The 23,037-nt window shown below is 35.4% G+C and overlaps 4 long non-coding RNA genes across 12 annotated transcripts; 3 read left to right on the forward strand and 1 right to left on the reverse strand.

Annotated features, from left to right (window-relative positions):
- Window positions 1-4,601: 4,601 nt before the first annotated feature.
- LOC121742116 lies at window positions 4,602-7,228 on the forward strand. 5 transcript variants are annotated; one of them, XR_006037973.1, is made up of 6 exons: window positions 4,602-4,710; window positions 5,581-5,710; window positions 5,878-5,973; window positions 6,410-6,569; window positions 6,744-6,779; window positions 6,850-6,882. It is a non-coding gene; the product is annotated as an uncharacterized LOC121742116 (long non-coding RNA). The 5 variants fall into 5 exon arrangements; XR_006037976.1 differs by having other exon boundaries at window positions 6,858-6,882; XR_006037975.1 differs by having other exon boundaries at window positions 4,611-4,710; window positions 5,584-5,710.
- Window positions 7,229-7,488: 260 nt separating this feature from the next.
- Window positions 7,489-14,357, forward strand: LOC121742114. Of its 5 annotated transcripts, none has more exons than XR_006037972.1 (9): window positions 7,489-7,800; window positions 10,349-10,413; window positions 10,851-10,941; window positions 11,026-12,269; window positions 12,737-12,847; window positions 12,928-13,515; window positions 13,622-13,732; window positions 13,813-14,000; window positions 14,242-14,357. It is a non-coding gene; the product is annotated as an uncharacterized LOC121742114 (long non-coding RNA). The 5 variants fall into 5 exon arrangements; XR_006037969.1 differs by having other exon boundaries at window positions 12,928-13,241; window positions 13,395-13,732; XR_006037971.1 differs by having other exon boundaries at window positions 11,026-11,339; window positions 11,485-12,269; window positions 12,928-13,732.
- Window positions 13,900-21,634, reverse strand: LOC121742118. Its single transcript, XR_006037979.1, has 3 exons — window positions 21,610-21,634; window positions 14,155-14,316; window positions 13,900-14,042 (listed from the first exon to the last, which is right to left on the reverse strand). It is a non-coding gene; the product is annotated as an uncharacterized LOC121742118 (long non-coding RNA).
- Window positions 15,063-17,332, forward strand: LOC121742117. Its single transcript, XR_006037978.1, has 3 exons — window positions 15,063-15,094; window positions 15,290-15,382; window positions 17,040-17,332. It is a non-coding gene; the product is annotated as an uncharacterized LOC121742117 (long non-coding RNA).
- Window positions 21,635-23,037: the final 1,403 nt, after the last annotated feature.

The following is a 23,037-nucleotide window of genomic DNA, read 5'->3' on the forward strand; positions in this document are numbered from 1 at the left end:
TTATCTGGACTTATTGATGAATTACAAATGCCAGTAAGAATGTTTAGACCTAAGAGCTTGACTGAGGCTTACTCATTAGCTAAATTGCAAGACCTAACTGTGAAGGCTTTGGGAATTAAGCCTAAGGTGATGCAGAATAATGTGTATACTAATAGCAGCTATTACTCGAGCAGTAAGCCTCTGGCAGTCACTACTAATAGTAAACCTGTGATGAATAATAACAATTGGAGTGGAGGTCATAAGGAGCCTAATCGTTTTGGTGGTGTTAGAACTAGCACTAACCTATCACCCAAAGAATTGGATGAAAAAAGAGCTAGAAATGAGTGTTTCTGGTGCACTGAAAAATTCACTCCTAATCATCAATGTTCTAAGAGGAGATCTTATGTTATACAACTGATTGAGTTGAGAGAGACAACAGAAAGTGAGGAACAAGTAGATTCGGCAGATGAAACAGGGGATGGTGAAGAACCGGATCTCCAGCTATCTTTACATGCTGTTTGGGGTAAGAATGGACCTCAAGTGATGAGGATTAGGGGAATATGTCAGAAAAAGGCCTTAAAGATCTTAATTGACACTGGTAGTACTCATAATTTCTTAAGCTCCAGAATAGCTAAGAAGATTAAGTGTGAACTCAATGCAGTAAGCTCTAAGGCTGTAGAGGTTGCTAATGGACAACTATTGCAATGCAATCAGAAATGTGGTAACCTTGAGTGGGAAATGCAGGGAGAAACCTTTCAGGCTGAGGTGTATCTTATTCACTTGGAAACTTATGATTTGATATTGGGTGGTGCTTGGTTGTCTACCTTGGGTGAGATTACATGGGATTTCAACAAGCTGAATATGCAATTCAAATTGTCTGGTGTGGATGTGAAGTTGCAAGGGGAGCTATGGTCACCAAAATCTGATCAATTACATTGTTTACATATCTGCAACCTGCAAGAAATAGATGAAAATGAAAGAAAAATCAGCCAGCTGATGCCTTCAGTAGAAGAGGAAATTTCCTTCTGTTATGAGGTCAGTACAGAGGAAATATGGCCAGAACTTAAAATTATATTGGATGAGAATGAAGCTATATTTGCAGAGCCAAGTTCATTACCACCACCAAGGGAGCAAGATCACAAAATCATTTTGAAAGAGGGGTCTGATGCAGTCAACATAAGGCCCTATAAATATGCTGCCAAACAGAAAGATATCATTGAAACTATGATTGATGAGATGCTGAAATCCGGGGTTATAAGGCATAGTGAGAGTTCCTTTGCTAGCCCTATTGTTTTAGTTAAGAAGAAAGACTCATCATGGCGCATGTGTGTGGATTATAGAGCTTTAAATGCTATCACGGTTAAAGATAAATATCCTATACCGGTTATTGAAGAGCTTTTGGATGAGCTGGGTGGGGCTACTTGGTTTTCTAAAATTGATCTAAGGTCTGGTTATTGGCAAGTTCGAATGAGGTTGGAAGACATCCACAAAACCGCCTTCAAAACTCATTCCGGCCACTATGAATTTTTAGTGATGCCATTTGGATTAACAAATGCTCCAGCCACCTTTCAAAACTTGATGAATTCTGTGTTCAGAGAGCATTTGAGGAAATTTATTTTGGTTTTCTTTGATGGCATCTTGATCTATAGCAAAAGTAAGGAAGACCATGAGTTTCACTTGAGGACTGTGATGAACTTAATGAAGCAGCACAGCTTTTTAGCTAAGAAGTCTAAATGTAATTTTGGGTGTAGAAAGGTGGAATACTTGGGACATGTCATTTCTGCGGATGGTGTTGCTACGGATGAAGCCAAGATAGCAGCGGTTAAGAATTGGCCAAAACCGAAAACAATTAAACATGTTAGAAGCTTCTTGGGTCTAACCGGGTATTATAGGTGTTTTGTTTACAATTATGGAGTCATTGCTAAACCATTGATAGAGGTGACAAAAGGTGCTGCATTTAGTTGGCCTGAGGAAGCACAAGCAGCTTTTGAGAAATTAAAAAGTGCTATGATATCTGCACCTGTTCTAGCTTTACCCGATTTCTCCAAGGAGTTTGTAGTTGAAACAGACGCATCTGGAGTAGGTATTGGTGCTGTACTAATGCAGGAGAAACACCCTATAGCTTTTATCAGCAAAGCTTTAACTCCTAAACATCAAGCTCTGTCTGTGTATGAAAAGGAACTACTAGCTATTTTGATGGCAGTGAAAAAATGGTATCACTACCTGCAGTGTAGGAAGTTTATAATCCTAACTGGTCATCAGAGCCTCAAATATTTGGTTGAGCAGAAGTTGACAACTCCAACTCAACAAGCTTGGATGACAAAACTTATGCAATTCGATTATGAGATAAGGTACAAGAGGGGATGTGATAATGCCGTGGCTGATGCATTATCTAGGGTGCCAGAGTCTATGATATTTGCTCTGACTTCTCTTATAATTCCCTTGGAATTAATTGAGCAGATTAAGGAATCTTGGAAAGCAGATCAACAAATTCAATTAATTTTGAATGCAAAACAGACTGATACTACTTCTCACCCTAAATTCAGCTGGAAAAATGGTGAGTTAAGGAGAAATGGCAGATTTGTAGTTGGAAATGATGTGTTCTTGAAGGCCAAAATTCTAGCTATATTCCATGAGTCTGCAACAGCTGGCCACTCGGGTGTGTTGGGAACTTACAAGAGGATCTCTGCCTTGTGTTATTGGCCTAAAATGATGAAGGATGTTAAGGAATTTGTGAGGATGTGTGTAACTTGTCAAAGATATAAACAAAGCACTACTTCCCCTGCTGGATTACTTCAACCCCTGCCTATGCCTGCTGCAATTTTTACTGATATCACTATGGATTTCATAGAGGCTTTACCTACTTCACATGGGAAAGACACTATATTTGTGGTGGTAGACCGATTGAGTAAGTATGCTCATTTCATGGCTTTGTCCCATCCATTTACAGCCAAGAGAGTAGCAGAAATATTCATGGATTTTGTTTTCAAATTACATGGCATGCCTGCTAAAATTGTAAGTGATCGAGGTGCTGTGTTTGTGGGAGCTTTCTGGAAGGAGTTTATGGCTTTATTGGGTGTGGATCTGCTATATTCTACAGCCTATCACCCTGAGACCGATGGACAATCTGAGGTTGTTAATAGATGTTTGCAATGCTATTTGAGATGTTCTATGGGAGAGAAACCACATTCTTGGGTTCAATGGCTGGGACTAGCCGAATATTGGTACAACACGACTTATCACTCTAGCATTCGGATGACCCCCTTTGAAGCATTATATGGTTTTCCACCCCCTTTACATGTACCATACTTACCTGGAGATTCAGAGATTGAAGCTGTTGACATTGCTTTGAGAGACAGAGAGGAGATGATTGTCATATTAAAGAGAAATATTGAGAAAGCTGCTGCAAGAATGAAGAAACAAGCTGATCTTCATCGTTTTGACAGAGAGTTTCAGATTGGTGATTGGGTTTGGCTTAAGCTTCAAGACTATAGACAGAAATCTATTCGAGGCAAACACCACAAGTTCGAAGCTAAGTTTTTTGGACCATATCAGATCGTGGACAGAATGGGGAAGGTAGCTTATAAGCTGAATTTACCCTCATCGGCTACTATACATGATGTCTTTCATGTTTCCTTACTGAAGCCCGCTGCACCTCCTCTCGGGCCTATTTCGGATCTGCCAACTATATCTCATATCAATGATGCTATACCGCAAGCTATTTTGGATAGAAAAATGGTGAAGCGACACAATCAAGCGGTTACAAAATGGCTGATCCATTGGAAAGATAGATCCCCTGCTGATGCTTCTTGGGAATTCGCTGACGTAATTAAAGAGCGTTTTCCTTGGTTCCTTGAGGACAAGGAACCTTAAGTGGGGGTATTGTTGCATGCATGATCATTCATGCGTAAAATGCATGCAACACAAGATGACGAGCTACAAAATGAAGCCGTGGGAAATTACCGTTGGGAGTTAGGAGTTAGTTGCTGTGTAACTAACTCAAGCCAGCTGGCAATCATCACGTGACATACACATGCTTACGCTGACGTGGAGTTGACGTGGATATATGAAGTTTAGCGCGGGAGAAATAAGTATAAATAAGAGTGAAGCTAGCTCATTGGTGTTGTGGAGAATTGTGTGTGTGTTGTTCATGTTAGCTGTAGATCGTGGATCTACAGCTCCTATTGGTTCCTATCCGAATTCCTTGCATTGTAAGTGTGACATTCTTCGATCAATATAATTCCTATTCGTTCTTCTTAGCTCGAGTTGGTGATATTGCGTGTGTATGAGAAGTTACGGTCAAAGATAGGGCGATCACGACGAAAGATCGTAACACTGTGCTACTGTTTGGAAGCCGCTGCCGTGGAATCACCGCAGCTGAACATCAGCGCCGAATCAGGCGCCTCATTGTCCCAGCTTTGCCGCAATGTCTCGCCGTCGCCACTGTTGCCTTTTTCCCTTGTTTATTTGTATTTTCCTGCTATTTTTTGTGTTCCTTTTTGGAATTTCACGGTCTTTGTTGTATGTCAGTGTTTATTTAATCGAGGAAGCGGACAGACTCGCCGTCTGATTTTGATGCTGCCGATTCTCGCCTAGCGGTGAGAGGCGCTCGAGAATCCACCAAGCAGTCACTGCCATCGGGGTCTCACTTCGGTCGGTGTCATTCTCCAGCCATCTCGGCTGCATTGTCACTATCAATTTCGTCGGACTTCCGTGGACTTCTCGGCTTAAGTAAGTTTCCATTAATTTTCCAATTTACAAATTTTATCTTCCTGTTTGGCTGGATATGTTAGGGAGTTAGATTTGGGTTCATGAGATTGGGTTCTCTTCTTGATTTGTGAAGCTATTAAACATTGGTGTTATCCCTTTGAGCATTTATCTTAAAATTTGGGCTCAGCCATTGTGAAAGCTAGACCCAATGACTCTCTATTTCTCTCTCGGTTTTGGTGATGAAACAATTGTGTGATAGTGAAACTGATTGGGAGTAGACAACAAACATAAATGGATTGAAAGAAAATCTTTATTTTGATTTGGTTGCTTTACTAGCAACTTTTATTCTCTTAGAGTGATTTTTTCCACTGCATCATGTAACAGTCTGTTTGCTTTCTAAGGGTATTACTAAGGGTCCCACTATGTGGTAAGAAAATGTGGATTTTGTTAAATGTGTCTTTGGAAGGTTGAAATATAAACTAGAGTGTGTTTGCTTTCTAAGGGTATTACTAAGGGTCCCACTATGTGCTAAGAAAATGTGGATTTGTTAAATGTGTCTTTGGAAGGTTGAAATATAAACTAGAGTGTGGGTCATGAACCATAATGGAAATTGCTAATTTTTAGGGGACACCATACGTAGTAATTGTGCTATACTATTGGGGGACGGATGGACTAATTGTTACTAGTATCAGTGCGAACCAAATGATTATACAATGTTGGGGAGTCAATTATTTTAAGCTAGATTAGTACTGTGAATTAGCATATGCATATTACAAGTTCTATTAATAGCGCTTATAACTTTATCCTACTGGCTAACTAAAATCTCACACTTCTGAATTCTTTCTTTATTCCTGATTGCGTATTTGTTTTCTTCCTTGTTTCTTAATTCAGTAGTTGTGTGGCAATGGAGGCGTTCTTGTTCTAGTTCAGGCCATCATGAACTTAAAGTTATCGGGGCTCAGACAATATTTCCTCATACATAGCTGCTATCTCCCGCCTAAAATCTAAAGCTTTATCTATTGTGAGTGCACTTTCCAATTAAGATAAGTGGATATATGTCTGTAAATACTACAACTGCTGGTAAAGTTAGCACACCTGAAAATTTTTATGTGCTTATGCTTGTGGTCGGTGTAGTTGTGTGAACTAGCCCTTATGTCTTTAAAGTAAATGTGATTTTTTCCGCTGCAGCTTTTGCACCTTTGTGAAGCTGAAAGTGTATCCTACCTGGATGAGGTGGCCAGCAACACAACAACTCGGGATGTGGCAAAGTCTGTTGGACTCGAGGTATTGATTTCTAAAATCAAAGTGTAATGCAGTTTCTGTCATAACTCTCAGAGAGATACATATTTAGTTGCTTTTATGATAGACAAAGATTTCCCAGACCCTTTAGATCTATTGTTACAATTACATTGAAAAACCAGAAGTTTTGTTCTCTGAAAATAAACTGAAATAATCTCAAATGTGCTGCAGAAATTTTACACATCGAGAAAACCTAAATACGACACATTTCAAACTTTTTCTTGTGATTTTTAACTGCCTATTATAATCCTAGTTTGTAGTATTGCCCAGTCGCAATTGGGTCTATAACAAATGTTTATAGGTATACCGTACAATAAGCATTGCAATTTCTCCACTTTGAGAAGATTTTGCCTTCTATACATATGCAGTTGTCAATTTCTCATTTTTCCTTACTTCTATCATGGGCATATGTTTTGTATAGGTTCTTCAATTGCTGAAAAATGTTTGGTATAGATTCAAGACAGTTAAAAGCTCCCTCCGAGGCAAGTTACCCGAAGGGTCAACTGGAACGTAATACAAAGCGCTTGGCAGATGTCGTCTCAGATGCTTCAAATTTTCGGTCATTCATCATGATAAACTTTGTAAGCTTTCCATCAATACAATTAATTTTAAATATTATAGAGTGTTATAGATTTCATGGTAAGGTTTCTTTGCTTTTCATGATCAAAGGTCGAAATGAGTCAAAGCATGATATCTGAGTTTCTAAGAAAATATCTTTGCTTATGTGAACTTATGTATTCTTTTCTCTACTTCAGAAGCTGACAAAGTGTCTAAAGTTAGCAAGAACTTATGTATGCCTGCTTCTAACTCTTCCCTTGGTTAATCAAACATATCTATATTCTAATACTCTGTTGCATGTAGGTTCACAGTTGAGTCATTCTGAATCTTTAGTTCTAAGAGTTTTGAATGAAGATGATGTATAACTGCTGAGGTAATTTGAATATTTGCCTTCCTTCCATGCCGAAATCGGGCTTTGATTATTTCTTCATGTCCTATCTTTCTTATTTTGCAATTTAGACAATGAAACATTCTAGCAGATGGTCACACTGCTGTTTCTTATAGTTGCACTCTTTTTTTCTTTAATAAACTTGCTTCACTCACCACAGTTATTCATTATGTGCATGAGTGCATTCTTTACTTAATGTATTTTTAAGGCTATCTAAGATTGACAATTTTCTTGCAGGAGCTTGGGAAGGGGTGGACTGCAGGAGCAACTAGCTTCCTATATTGGACTCTCGGCACTGATGAGAAAAAAAGAGTAGGTACATTTTTTTTTGTAAGAGATCATCTCATGTAACTTTTCTTGTGATGCAATACTTACCTTTTGTAGTGATGATAAGAGAAATGAAAGAAATTCTCTTTTTTCTATGATATAAAACGTTTCCTTCCTTTCGCTTAAGATTTGAAAGTCATGTTAATAAAAACCAAGTTTAAATAACACTTAATTTGCTCGGGGTCTTACATGATATGCAAATGATTCACACTGTTTTGTAGGGAATAAGCTTCATAAAAAGGAATTTTAAAGCCACAAAAGTAAGGTAGGAAGGTAAGACGAATCTTGTAAAGATGACAGGAAAGATTGCAGTATATATTTAAAGAAAACAATTTTATCCGTCAATCAAAACTGAATGTTTGGAAAGTATCGAAGATGATCTAAATTGACATAGTATTATGTTTTTTATTCTGATAAAGATACACTGGTAGAGGTTTGTTTTCAGCATTTTGGTATGTGAGAAGGTACCAGGTTTCCCAGCAAGGCAGGAAATCCGAGCTTTTATTGTAGTCGTCAAATCCTGGTCTTTGAGGATTCTGGTAACTCTACTTCTCATCTTTTTCGGGTCTCATTCAAACCCGTATATACTCAACTTGTGATGTTTCCTACTTATACATGAGTGCCTAACTGCTATTTATTCTCATGCATGCCTGATATGTTGATTTTATAGAGAATTTAAATGTTTTTTTTTGGTAATTGACATGTTATGATTAAGAGTAATTTCCAGAGGTTGTCTGTCATGGCTCTCTAATATGTGCATCTCCTTAGTTTTTAATGATTTCATACACATCAACAATCGATAAACAACGAATATTACCTTCAGAACTATCCAAAAATTGCCCTAGTACTAAAATGCTTCCACGAACAGAGTTTCACCACTTGCTATTTGTGTGTGCATGCAAGATTTTCTCTCTATTGATTGTCACTACTTTCACCACTTTTTTATGGGTTACTAGTGTGGACTTCATTTCTCTCAAGGGTTGGTCTGTAAACTTGTTGTTGCTTACTAACTTCTGGAGAACTAGGTTTCCCGTGCTTCAGATAAAGTGACAATAGTGTTCTTTGGTGCCCGATTTCTTGAGCTAGGGAGAGAGAACTATTCCGGTTTTGAAAAATTAATTGAAAAAGCCATAGGGCCGATCGACTGAATGAGAGCTTTATCAGTTGCAATCTTGTTGATATTGGTGCATAAAATGATTTAGGCAATAGGACTAAAAGCCTCATATCCAAATTATCACATGCCTAACCCTACATAAACCCCTAGAGAGCCAGTTTGAGCCCCAAAAGCCTTATTTCTTTGTTGAAAATTTTGAAGTCACTATATTAGCCTACTTATTATATCCATTTGTTGGCCTATATTTTCTACCCTAGTCACTAAAATTAAAGTGCTAGCACATTCTTGGAAAGGTATTTATGGTGGCAAGAAAAAGCTGGAAGTCCTGGAACATTTATTAGGTGGTATTCATTTATACTGAGATACAAAGTGAAAAAGCTGTGTGAAAAAAAGGCAGCCTTGAATGTGTGAAAAAAAGCCAATGCTAGAAAAAAATAAAAAATAAAAAGCCAGCCTTTAATGTGTAAAAAAAAGCCAAGGCTAGAAAAAATAAAAAGGCAGCCTTCATGTGTAAAAAAAAGCCAAGGCTAGAAAAAAAATAAAAAAGGCAGCCTTTCATGTGTAAAAAAAGCCAAGGCTTGTAAAAAAATAAAATAAAAAGGCAGCCTTTCATGAGTAAAAAAAGCCAAGGCTAGAAAAAAAATATCGAGCAAAAAACAGAAATATGCTCAAAAGAATAAGATGACTTGGTTTAGATGGTAGAAAAATCTCAAGTTTGGGGTGTTGAGCTGTCAGAATTTTTTACGCATTCAGTGAGATGTGAAGGATGTTGTGAGGGATGTGCTAGTATTTTAAGAATGGTGATAAGCTACTAATCCAAATATGATCACACCTTTACCAAAAGCCCCGTTACATCCAAATGAATAAGACCTTTACATTTATGCATCATATTGACTTGTGAGCGACGAATTTTGCTTGATTTTGGGAGAAAGATCTTATGTGCTTAAAATAAAGAATAGCCGGAAGAACTTCTCTTTACGAATTAGCGACGATGGTTTGAGACTCCCAAGACATAAATCGAACTTACATTGAAGCATTGGATGCCTAGCTCTTAGGGAATTAGTTCGTGTACAATTCTTGTTCTAAAGTCTTACTCGCGAGTGAATTCGGGGTCAACCTATTTTCTCTAAATGATTCGTGTGATTTGACGTGACTTGAAGTAGAGGATTATCTAATGTCTTGTGAATGTGCTTATTTATCTAATTACAGAGCTGTTGTGTACCAATCTTGCTGTATTCAGGAAAGACTTTCTGTTTGAGTCAGATTACAGAGCTGCTGTGTACCAATCCTGTTGCGTTTGAGGCTACTGAGATAATTCACCATATTCTCGTGTTACTCTTAGTCGATTTGAAGGCCTCTCTAAGCATTTAGATTCGTTTTTGCAAATTTTATCTCTCGTGGAACTAAGGTGTTTTCCGTGATAGTTCCTAGTGCATAAATAGACTAGAAAGTACTTAGTCGATCTGAAGGTCAAGGGTGGTAGGGGGCGACTGAGTTCTTAACTTAAAAGATGCGGGGGGAAAGGGTGGAAAACTGAAGGCACAAGTCTATTTATTGATTTTTGAGCTTGCTTTGTGATCTTCTGTTTCTTGGTTGTTGCGCCTATATTTTTCCTACTTATTTAATTCTTTCTTTGCTGCATTTTGCAGCTTTATAATTGATCTGTTACATATATTATATTTTTGTTTGTTATACTGTGCCTAACGTTTTTCTACTTTTTCTAATCCACTTTTTGCTACCTTGTAGCATAATTAATATTAACAAACATAGCATCCTATTTTTCTTTGTCTCGTATGCCCTGTACAAATATGTGCTATATAAGTGTTGCTTTGAAATGTAAAACCCATTGATTGTCAAATCTTGGCTTCATAATATATCTGTTAAATGTTTTTATAGGCTCTTTCCCATTACTTACTACACACATTTCCTTTTTACTTTGGCATTCGGTTTGCTGTACTTGCATCTAAAAAAAGAAATCGCGGGCCTTGGAAGCTGGTTGAGCACTCAATTAGTGTCAAGTAAAGATACTTTCTATGAGGTTAGTGTTGCCACTACTGTAGCAAGGTGACTGATCTTTCTCATGATTTTAATTTTTTTGCAATGCAAGAATGGAAACTGCAGCTTGTTGCCACTATGTAGTAAATACTTTAACTACAATAGATGGAATCTAGACTACTTCGATTTCTGTATATTTGGTCAAGTTCCTCAACAATTTAATTTGACTTAACATCTCTTATATGCCAGTTAAGTAGTTTTGTACATAGTCTACTGTGTTTGAGTTTGTTTTCTTTACCTGTCCGTTTGATGATTATGATTGATACAACAAAATAAATTCTGGTTTTCTGAGTGAACATAAGAACAAATTAATAGTGTTGTAATATACTATTCAACATAACTATGAGTTGTAATGTTACCCTGTTCTAAAATTTTCAGTTTACCTATAATGTTTATCCTTTGTGAATGCTTCTGCTTCAGGATCAGTCATTAAACATCAACGTGTGACTCACCTTACGCTGAGTATTGCTTTACGAGCTGTTTTAGATGCTTTGAGTAAGCCTGCAGATCGGTAAGTTTGTCCCTTCCTCGGTTATCTGTGAATTCAGTCTGACCTTGGATTTATGACATTGAGATGTTTTTCTCTGGGAGTAAGGCATTGGAGCAGTTTGTGGACCGTATCATTGAGTATTACTTCTCCAGTTTAGTTCTGACCACCTCACTATTTATTACAACGAGTTGAAGGGTATAAAGCTGCAACCAATATTTGCTTCAATATTCAAACATTTATTTAATAAACCTAACTTTAGTTCGATATTAAGTGTGCCATTTCATACTAAAGCCATCAATGAAGAACTACTGCAAAATCTTTCTGATGCTCTACACTTATCGGTACCGGATAAAATTGGAGTTGGTCTTGCTTTGTCTAATTCTGAAGAACACGATATCTTTATGATACTAAGAAGTGTGGTTAGTTATTCTCTTCTTTGTACATACATTTAGATATATTGTTTTGTTTAGTTGTAGGAAGTGGAATACATACATAAGTTTTTTCTCCTTGGAATTCTTCCGCATGTTTCACTAAACCTATAACCCTTTTCTTGGCTGTATGCAGGAAAGAATTTCTGTTTGACACAATTTAGAGAGCTGTGTGCCAAACCTACTGCGTTTGAGGCTACTGTGATAATTCAGCATATTCTCGTGTTACTCTTAGTCAATTTGAAGTCTTTAATTATTTAGATTCATTCTTGCAAATGTTATCTCTTGTTCCACTACTAAGGTTTTTCTGTTATAGTTCCTAATGCATAAATAGACTAGAATGTACTTGGTCGATATAAAGGTCGAGGGTGGTAGGGGGCGACTAACTTCTTAACTTAAGAGAAACGGCGGAATAGGGTGGAAAACAAAAGGCACAAGTCTATTTATTGGTTTTTGAGCTTGCTTTGCTTGATCTTCTGCTTCTTGGTTGTTGCGCCTACAATTTTCTATTTATTCAATTCATTCTTTGCTGCCTTTTGCAGCTTTATAATTAACCTGTAACATATATTATATTTTTGTGTGTTATGACGTTTTTCTACTTTTTTCTAATCCCCTGTTTGCTACCTTGCAGCTTTATAATTAATACATACATAGTATCCTAGTTTCTTTGTCTTATATGCCGTGTACAAATATGTCTTATATTAGTTATTCTTTGATATATAAACCCCATTGATTGTCAAATCTTGGCATCTTAATATATCTGTTAATTGTTTTTATAGGCTCTTTCCCAAGTACTTACTAGACACATTTCCTTTTTACTTCGGCATTAGGTTTGCTGAACTTGCTTCTAAAAAAAGAAATCGTGGGCCTTGGAAGCTGGTTGAGCACTCAAATAGTGTCGAGTAAAGATACTTTCTAGAGGTAAGTGTTGCCACTTCTGTTGCAGGTTGACTGATCTTTCTCATGATTTTAATATTTTTGCAATGCCGGAATGTAAACTGCAGCTTGTTCCCACTACTATAGTAAATAATTTAATTACAATTTATGTAATCTTGAGTACTCCGATTTCCGTATATTTGATGCCATGATTTTTTCTGTTACATTTATCTGTCTGGTCAAGTTCCTCAAAAATTTAATTTGACTTAACATCTTTTATATACCAGTTAATTAGTTTTATACATAGTCTACTGTGTTTGAGTTTGTTATCTTTAACTGTCCGTTTGATGATTATGATTGATACAACAAATTCTGGTTTACTTAGAGAACATAAGAACAGATTAATAGTGTTGTAAAATACTCTTCAACCTAACTATGTTAGTTGTAATGGTACCCCGTTCTAAAATTTTCAGCTTGCCTATAATGTTTATCCTTTGTGAATGCTGCTTTAGGATCAGTCATTAAGCATCAACTTGTGACTAACCTTATGCTGGGTATTGCTTTACGAGCTGTTTTCGATGCTTTGAGGAAGCTTGCAAATTCAAAAGTTTGTTCCTTCCTAGGTAATTGGTTAATGTTATTATTGTGAATTTCAGTATGACCTTGGCTTTATGACATTCTGATGTTTTCCTTTGGGTGCAAGGCATTGGAGCAGTTTGTGGGTCATCTCATTAAGAATTATTGATCCAGTTCAGATTTGAGCACCTCACTATTTATTCCAGCAAGTTGAAGGGTATAAAGCTGCAACCAATAATTGCTTCACTATTCAAATATTTATTTATTAAACCTAACTTTAGTTCGATATTAAGTGTGTCATTTCATACTAAAGCCATCAATGAAGAACTACTGCAAAATCTTTCTGATGCTCTACACTTGTCGGTACCTAATAAAATTTGGGTTGGACTTTCTTTGTTTAATTATGAGGAACACGATATCTGCACGATACCAGGATGTGTGGTTAGTTATTCTCTTATTTGTACATACATTTAGATATAATTTTTTGTTTAGTTGTAGGAAGTGGAATACATACAACAGTTTATTATTTTTCTCTCCTTGGAATTCTTCTACGTGTTGCACTAAACCTGTAACCCTTTTCTTTGTTGTATGCAGGAAAGACTTTCTGTTTGAGTCAGATTGCTGCGTTTGAGGCTACTGAGATAATTCAGCATATTCTTGTGTTATTCTTGGGAAACTAGGGTGTTTTCCGTGATAGTTCCTAGTTGTCTATAATGTTGTAAAATACGCTTCAACCTAACTATGTTACTTGTAATGTTACCCCGTTCTAAAATTTTCAACTTGCCTATAATGTTTATCCTTTGTGAATGCTTGTGCTTCAGGATCAGTCATTAAGCATCAACTTGTGACTAACCTTATTCTGGGTATTGCTTTACGAGCGGTTTTCAATGCTTTGAGGAAGCTTGCAAATTCAAAAGTTTGTTCCTTCCTAGGTATTTGGTTAATGTTATTATTGTGAATTTCAGTCTGACCTTGGCTTTATGACATTCTGATGTTTTCCTTTGGGAGCAAGGCATTGGAACAGTTTGTGGACCGTCTCATTTAGTGGCCACTGTACTGCCATCATATCCTGCACTTTGTAACATTTATAGGGAGGGCACTTAACAGTATTTCAGCGGCTTATACTGAACTGATGTTAGCCATAGTGCCAATACTGATCACCGACACAGTCATATTCAATCTTCATCTCCACATATAGAGGTATTAAACATGTAATGTTATCTTCCTGTTAAGTAGTTTAACCTGCATATGAGAAACAGATGATTGATTCTTAGAAAACATGACAAAAAGTGTTATCTCGATGTCTTCATCCAAATCATCTTCCCACATGCCTATATGTGGTTTCTAGTTTCACCTTGTCTATGTGGTTGTGGATAATACTTCTACTCCAAGTGATTTGTGTGAACTCATGATCACTGCAATTTCATCCTTTTGGTTTCAGACTGCAGGCCCACCATTTTCTCTGATCGGACCCGGCAGCATATTGTCTGGATTAGCAATTCCCTCTTCGATCCCACTACAACAGAGACCACCAAGTTCTCTAGATGAGAGTTCACTTCTAATTACATGAAGCCATCACAACACACCTACCCTTCCTAAGGCAAGTAATAGGGTCTTTGTCTACTTTGATGTAGTTCACTTGATACTTTTTCATTTTTACCTTGTTTTGACTGTATTATTAAGAGCTAATCTACTCAAACCCACAATGCAGTCACTCAGTGGTGCTTTGCTGTCATTAAAATCTGCCTCGTCGGGTTTACCACGTTCTTCTAGATAAACCTCAGCAAGTAAATTGTCACGTTTAACTGTACTACTCTCTCTCATTGTGCCCTTTATGGATTATATTAACATTGGGTCTGGTGTTACAACTGTGCGAAGAGAAACTCCCATAGAGGTGCTTGGATGTAGACGTCTTATAACTTTTTGGCCCCTGTTTACACATTATCTTGATCCTTTTGGTTTTCCCATGTTTTTACTCTTGAGGATTTTCTTCCTTGTTATGAGTTAGCATATTACAAGTTATATTAATAGCACATATAACTTGATCCCACTGGTTAACTAAAATCTCACACTTCTGAATTCTTTCTTCATTCCTGATTACTTTCTCGTTTTCCTTTCCCCTTTTGTTTCTTTATTGTTTGTTTTCTTCCCTGTGACCTGTTTAATAATTCAGGAGTAGTGGGGCAATGGGGGCGTTCTGTCAGGCCGTCATGAACTTAAAGTTATCTGGCTCAAACAATATTTCCTCATACATGGCGGCTCTCTTTCGCCTAAAACCTAAAGCTTTACCGATTGTGAGTGCACTTTCCAATTAAGATAAGTTGATATATGTCTTTAAATCTTACAACTGTTGGCAATTATAGCACACCTTAAAATTTTTATGTGCTTGTACTTGCTTGGTGTGGTCGTGTGATCAGGCCCTTAATTCTTAAGTGTGATTTTTTCAATTAAGTGCACTTTCCAATTAAGTGTGATTTTTTCCGCTGCAGCTTTGCAACTTTGTGAAGCTGAAAGTATCATACCTGGATGAGGTGGCCAGCAACACAACAATTCAAGATATCGCAAAGTCTGTTGGACTCAAGGTATTGGTCTCTAAAATCAAAGCATCGTGCAGTTTCATCTTTTTGATTCTAGACTACAATTAACATTCCTCAAGTGTACTGTACTTTTTTTTATTCCGCCTTTGAGAGAGACGCATGACCCTCATGCGTCTCCTTTTAATGAAACACATGACGGAAATGCGTCTCTCATAGAGACGCATGAGGGACATGTGTCTCATTTTTTTTAATTTTTTTTGAACGACGCATGACCGTCATGCGTCTTACGGAGAGACGCATGAGGCTCATGCGTCTCTAAATACATACACTACAACTATAAGCCATTGAGTAATGATTGCTATCTGGAGAGAGATTGTATGAATACTGTGACACTCAAGGTCTACAAGTCTAGTCACGTCGAAGGGGGGCGGGTTTTGCAGAAATTGGGAAAAAGTGGAAGAGTGAGAAAATTTTTAATGTGAGAGCAGTGAAATTTACTACTCCTATGATTTCTTAGGAGATGTTACACAGGATATGTTTCTTTAAAATTACTTATCTTGTGTTTAAAATATCAAATAAAGATGTATTAGAATTTGAACTTATTAATCAATTAAATTTAAATAACTAATTAACGCAATAACTAAATTATCTAATTGACATAGTAATTGAAATAAAATGTTTTTAATTAAATAAAATATTAGTATGATGTCAATAATAATATAATTAATAAATTTAAAACTACAATAATCATTATTATGAATAAAATGCACATATCTTAATCATAACTTTATATAATTAATATTATGAACCCTAAAGATAATTTTACAATTGATAAGGCATGACATAAAATATTAGTACTACTGTGAGATTACAACTGGTCAAATAAATTTCTCAATAGAAAATGTAATTAATTGGTCATATTATATATAAGGTAATAGTAGGCTAGTAGCATTATTATTCATGCTTTATTCATGAATTTATGCTTACGGTTAGAATGGAGTAATGCATGCCTCCATCAGCACACTCCCGACGGCATTAGGGTCGCCATCAGTATTCATACAATTTCTCTCTCCAAATAGCAATCGTTACTAGCTTATAATTGTAGCGTCTCTCCCTAAGACGCATGGCGGTCATGCGTCGTCTAATAAAATTAATAATAAAATTAAAACAAAGACGACGCATGATGGAGATGCGTCCCTCCTAGAGACGCTTGACCCTCATACGTCTCTCCCAGAGGCGGAATAAAAAAAATCTAGTATACTTGAGGAATGTTAATTGTAGTCTAGAATCAAAAAAGAAAAAACCATGCAGTTTCTGTGTCATAACTCTTAGAGAGATACATGTTCATTGCATTTATGCTAGAAAAATATTTCACATACCCTTTAGATCTGTTGTTACAATTAGAATGAAAAACTAGCAAGTTTTGTACTCTGAAAATAAACTGAAGTATCTTAAACGTACTGCATAATTTAACACATCGAGAAAATCTAGATACGACACATTTCTAACTTTATCTTGTGATTTTTAACTGCTTATTACTAATGGCTAGTCACAATTGGGTCTATAACAAATGTTTATAGTATTAACGGTACAATAAGCCTTGCAATATCTGCACTTTGAGAAGATTTTGCCTTCTATACACCGTTGTCAATATTTTCATTTTTCCTTACTTGGTGCTATCATGGGCATTTGCTTTGTATAGGTTCTTGCATTGCTGAAAAAATCTTGGTATAGATTCAAGACAGCTAAATGCTCCCTCCGAGGCAAGTTACCCGAAGGGGAAACTTAATACAAAGCGCTTGGCCGATGTCGCCTCATATGCTTCAAAGTGTGTTTATAGTGCTTGTGTGTTTATAACGCTTGGCCGCTGTCGTCTCAGATGCTTCAAAGTGTGTTTGTAGTGTTTGTGTGTTTATAATGTTTGTATTTTCTGCATGTATTTTGTGTAGCATGTAGTTTTTTTGATGCATGTGTAAAGTGTGTATTTGTGTAGTACCGGCAGTGTATGTATTTTGTGAATTTTGTGTATAGTGTGTGTAGTGAAGTGTGTTTATTGTCTGTGGATGTGTGAATTTTACGTGTAGTGTATAGTATGTGTTGATATACTTTGTGTGCAGGGCATGTATTTTGTGTGTATAGTGTACTGTATGGATATTTTGTCTATACTATGTGCGTAAAGGGTGTTATTTTTTGTGTAATGTGTTTAGAATGTTTATTTTTTGTATCGTGTACGAGTGTGTATTTTTTGTATGGTGGGAGACAATATATGTAGTATGCATGTATGTTACTGTGTGCTATAATGTCTTGTGTGTGTATGGTGTTTATAGAATGTGTGTTGCATATTGTGTGTTTTTTGGTGTAGTGAGCAACATGTGCATTGTATGTATATCGTGTGTGGAGCATATACTTTGTGTGCAATATGCACCGTGTGGTATGATGTATAGTATGTATATAGTGTGCAATGTGTATGAAGTGTATTATTTTTTGTTTAGTGCATAGCATGTTGATTTTGTGTAGTGTGTATGTTTGTGTATGTTTTATTTATATTGTGTTTGTTTATTTTATTTATACCGTGTTTAATGTATGTAGTATGTGCCATGAATTTAAAATTTGTGTATACTTTGTGTGCAATATGCACCGTGAGGTATGATGTATAGTATGTATATAGTGCACAATGTGTATGAAGTGTATTATTTTTTGTGTGGTGTGTATAATTTGTGTTCAACGTGCAGTGTGTGTGTGTTTATTTATATAGTGTTTGTTTATTTTATTTATACCGTGTTTAATGTTTGTAGTAGGTGCCACATATGTAAATATATTTTGTATTTTATGTGTATATTTGTTGTATAGTATATAAATTGTGTATTTTGTGTTAGAATTTGTAGTCTGCAATGTATGTATGTATGTATTTTTTGTGTGTATGTATACTGTGTGTATTTAGAGGGTAGTGTATGAATTTGTAGTATGCGTTGGTGTACTTTGTGTACGTTGTGTGTGCGGTGCATGTATTATGTGAAGTTTGTATGTATGTTTGCATTGCATGTATTTTGTTAATATGTGCGTGTGCGTGTGCAAGTTTATGAATTTTGTGTAAAAGTGTGTGTAGTATGTTTATAATGTCTTGTGTGTTTATGGTGGGTATAAAATGTGTGTTGCATAAATAATGTGTCTATATTTTTTGCGTAGTAACCAGTATGTGTTTTGTGGTTGTATTGTGTGTGCAGTGTGTGCTATAAATTATGTATTTTGTGTTAGTATCTGTTGTGTGTGCAAATGTATATATGTATTTTTGCAGGACATGTGTTTTGTGGATTTTATTTAGTGTGTTTAATATGTATAGTGTTATGTATACTTAGTGTAGTGTGTATACCATGTGTAGTGTGCAGTGTGTGTATTGTGTATTTTGTATAGGCAGAATGTATATTTTGTCAAAACTTAGTGCATTGGGTGTGTTATTTTTTTGTTGCGTGGTTAGTATATTTATTTTGTCTATTGTGTATGAGAGTGTATTTTGTATGTAATGTGTGTTGTATGTGCAGTTCATTTGGTGTGAAGTGTAATTTATTTATATTGTGTTTGTATATTTTATTTATACTATGTTTAATGTTTATAGCATGTGCCAAGTGTGTATAAATTGTGTATTTTATGTGTACATTTATTGTATAGTATATAAATAGTGTATTTTGTGTTAGTATGTGTAGTGTATATATGTATGTATGAATGTATTTTTCCAGTATATATGACTTGTGTATAATTGTGTATTTTATTTAGTGTGTTTAATATTTGTAGTATGTGTTGCATATGTATAGTATGTATATAGTGCCCAATGTGTGTTGTTTTTTTATAGTGTGTAGTATGTTTATTTCTGTAGTGTGTGTGTGATTGTTTTATTTATATTGTGTTTGTGTGTTTTATTTATACTGTTCTTAATGTTTCTAGTATGTACCACTTATGTATAAATTATGTATTTTATTTGTGCATTTGTTGAATATTGTATAATTAGTGTAATTTGTTTTAGAATATGTAATGTGTGCAATGTATGTATGTTGTGTATGTGTTTTGTATATTTTATTTATAGCGTGGGTAATGTTTGTAGTATGTGCCCCTTATGAATAGTATGTTTATAATATTTGTATTTAGTATTTTATGTACAATGTAGTGTTTGTTTTATCTGTATGTACTTAAAGTGTGTATTTGTATAGTGTTGGTAGTGTATGTATGTTGTGTATAGTGTGTGTAGTGTACTGTGTGTATTGTGTATTTTGTTATTGTTTTATATGTATGTGCTTAAAGTGTGTAGTGTTAGTAGTGTTAGTAGTGTATGTGTGGTGTGTATAGTGTGTAGTGCAGGGTGTGTATTGTGTATTTTGTGTGGACAGCGTGTGTATTTTGCCTATATTGTTTGCGTAAAGTGTATTATTTTTTTGCATTGTGTTTGGTATGTTTATTTTTGGAATTGTGTACAAGTGTATTTTGTATATAATGTGTAGTATGCGCACTTCGTTTAATGTGTAGTGTATTTTATTTATGTTATGTTTATGTATTCTATTTATACAGTGTTTAATGTTTGTAGTTTGTGCCAAGTCTGTATAAATTGTGTACATTTATTGTGTAGTATATAAATAGTGTATTTTGTGATAGTATATGTAGTGTGTATATATTTATGTATGTATTTTTTTAGTATCTGTGCAATGTATGTATGTATTTACTTATTTGTATTTAATATTTGTATGTCAAGTGTGCATGTATTTTGTTTATACAATGTGTGTAAAGTGTGTTATTTTTTGTGTAGCGTGTTTAGTATGCATAGTGTGTGGGCAGTGTGTGGGCAGTGTTTATACAATGTGCGCAAAGTGTGTTATTTTTTGTGTACCGTGTTTAGTATGTGTAATTTGTGTATAATTTGTGTAGCATGCACACATTTAGTGTATGTATCTTGTGTATAGTGTGTGTATGCGGTGTGTATTGTATATTATGTGTATAGTGTGTGTATTTAGCGTGTAGTGTATAGTATCTGTAGTTTGTGGACATCTTGAGTGGGACGAAGGGAGTATGTATTTATGTGAAATGTGTATTAGCGTATTGTGGGCAATGTGTATTTTGTGTATATGTACGTGTGTGGAATGCGTGTATTTTGTGTATAGTGCATGCATTTGTTTATAGTGTGCGTAATGTGTGTAGTGTATGTGTTTTCTATTGTGTGTGCAGTGTGTATTATATTTTTATTGGGTGTTTAGCACAATATCGCATTTTGAATATAGTGTGCATTGTGTCCAATGTATGTAGAGCCTGTATTTTCATGCCGTTTGAGTATTTTGTGTATGTGTTAATGTGTGTATTTATTATGTGGTGTGTAGTGTGTATAGTGTGTTATTGTGTTTCTGCACTACACACACAAAATACACACTGCACACATGCAATGTGTTTGCAATGTTTGTGGTCACTGTAGTGTACGTAATATTTGTATTTTATAATATTTGTATTTTGTGCATAGTGTATGTAGTATGTGTAGTCTATGTATGTAGTGTGTATATTTTGTGTGTAGTATGAAGTGTATTTGTGCTGTGTGTGTATTTATTGTATAGATTATAAATTGTGTATTTTGTGTTTGTGTGTGAAGTGTGTGTATTTTGTGTTAGTATCGGTGGTATGTGCAATGTGTGTTTATAGTGTATGTATTTTGTGTATGTTTACCCAACACATAATCAATCAAGAACATAACAAATTAGGTTGAAAAACCATCCCCTATTCATATGTCTATCCCCATGCAAAGAGATGTATCAACAATAATCAACAAACACCAACAATCTCTAGTAATCAATCAACAACACAATTCACGGAAGTAATAATAGCCTAGGAATGCTATCAAAGTGATTGTGCAGATAAATAATGAAGAACAATAGGGGTATTCACCAAAATCCAAAATCCAACATTCAACACTATTCACCATCTTCAACAAAATTCAAAATTTATATCCTGGAAAACATGTGAGATCAATGTCAAACTCATCCCTAATCATAAATCATGTTTTCTAACTGAAAATCTCAACAATTAAGGCAATTCCTACCGAAGAATTCAAACCAAAAGCTTAGAAATTGAAAGAACATCCATGTTTTGGAGATTCAAACGTTTAAAACTTGAAATAAAGATTGTAATGCTAGAACAAGAGTGTGGGGGTGTGAATTTAGGAGAGAATTGGTGAATATATAGTGTGGAGGTCGTGTGCAAGGAATGAATTTGAGTGTGGGAGAAGAAGAAATGAGAAAATTTACCTTTATAAGCTTTAAAATCGTGTCTGCCTCTCGCCAGCAGCCGTAGGAAATGGTTCACCGTACGCTGCACTGCTGGGAGGCCATGCTGGGAGGCCATGGAATGCGACGTAAATTTCACGGATATTATTCTCTCTTACTTTACTTTCACTTAATTTTAACTATTTATTATCATTTTCGCAAAACAACGGCCGAAAAGAGACTACTCACTTATAAAATGGGATGGAGGGGGTATTATTCATTACCAATACTATTGGAGATGGATAAGGTAAGCATAATCTATTGTCTATATGTACGTATGTTTAGATCGAGTAATTTGTGAAACAATCTAGCATTATTTTATTTGTCCAAATAAAATCATTGATTGAATAAGTATATATTGTTTTAAATAATCAGCGAGTGTGTAAAGGGAGACTTAGGATCCTTACTTTGCTCTATTTAGGTAATGCAGTATATATAATAAGATTAGAAGATTATTACTCCCTCCGTCCCACTCTAAGTGAAACATTTTCTTTTTTGTGACGTCCTACTTTAAATGACATATTTCTAAATATGAAAACATCACTCTCTACTTTTTTCCATCTCTCTTACTTTACTCCTTCTACTTACTCACAAAACAACACTACATAAAATCTCGTGCTGAATTAGAAATGTTCCACTTAAAGTGGGACGGAGAGAGTTATATAAATCTTCTCACTAATAGTATGCTCTACAATATTATTTCATGAGTCAACTTGGTTGATTCAAATTTAAAATATGAATCTTAAACTAAGTTGAGTAGTCCTTTTTTTAAAGAACTAAAAACAAAATATCCAATCATTTCTTTTTTAACTAAAAACAAAATATTCAATCACTCTTATTTTATTTTAGAATAAAGCTTAATTTTGGTCCTAAACATATGACCAAAATACGAATTTGTTCCAAAACATTCATTTTTTGAAAAACATGTTCATAACAAATGAAATTCTTGCCGGATTGGTACTTTTTTTACGGTTCCATCAAAAAACTAACGATCATGGCACTGTGCAATTAACATTGACCATTAGTTTTTTTGACGGAACCATACAATAAGGACTTCTTAGGTGATATTTTCATTTGTTACGGACCCATTGATAAGACTCATTTCATGCATTGGTTTTGAGTGATATTACGTGCTTTTGGGGGAAGATAATGCACTAACCATGAGTTTAAGTGTGCAGGTTGCTGTTGGATCAAGTAGATCGTGCAAATTGACCGAGCAGACACAGATTGAGCAGAAATGGAGTGAAAATGCCAAAAAGCCATCTAATTGATCAAGGAGAATTATCAGAAGGAGCAGTGAGCAGGACAGTGGAGAGAGAATTCGAAGACACTCTTATTTTAAGGGTACAAATGTCAAATCATGGAAGACATATCCTAGGAATTTGAGCTTGAAGCCACCCTATATAAAGG

This window comes from Salvia splendens, chromosome 7 (assembly GCF_004379255.2).
Source record: "Salvia splendens isolate huo1 chromosome 7, SspV2, whole genome shotgun sequence".
NCBI classification, from domain to species: Eukaryota; Viridiplantae; Streptophyta; class Magnoliopsida; order Lamiales; family Lamiaceae; genus Salvia; species Salvia splendens.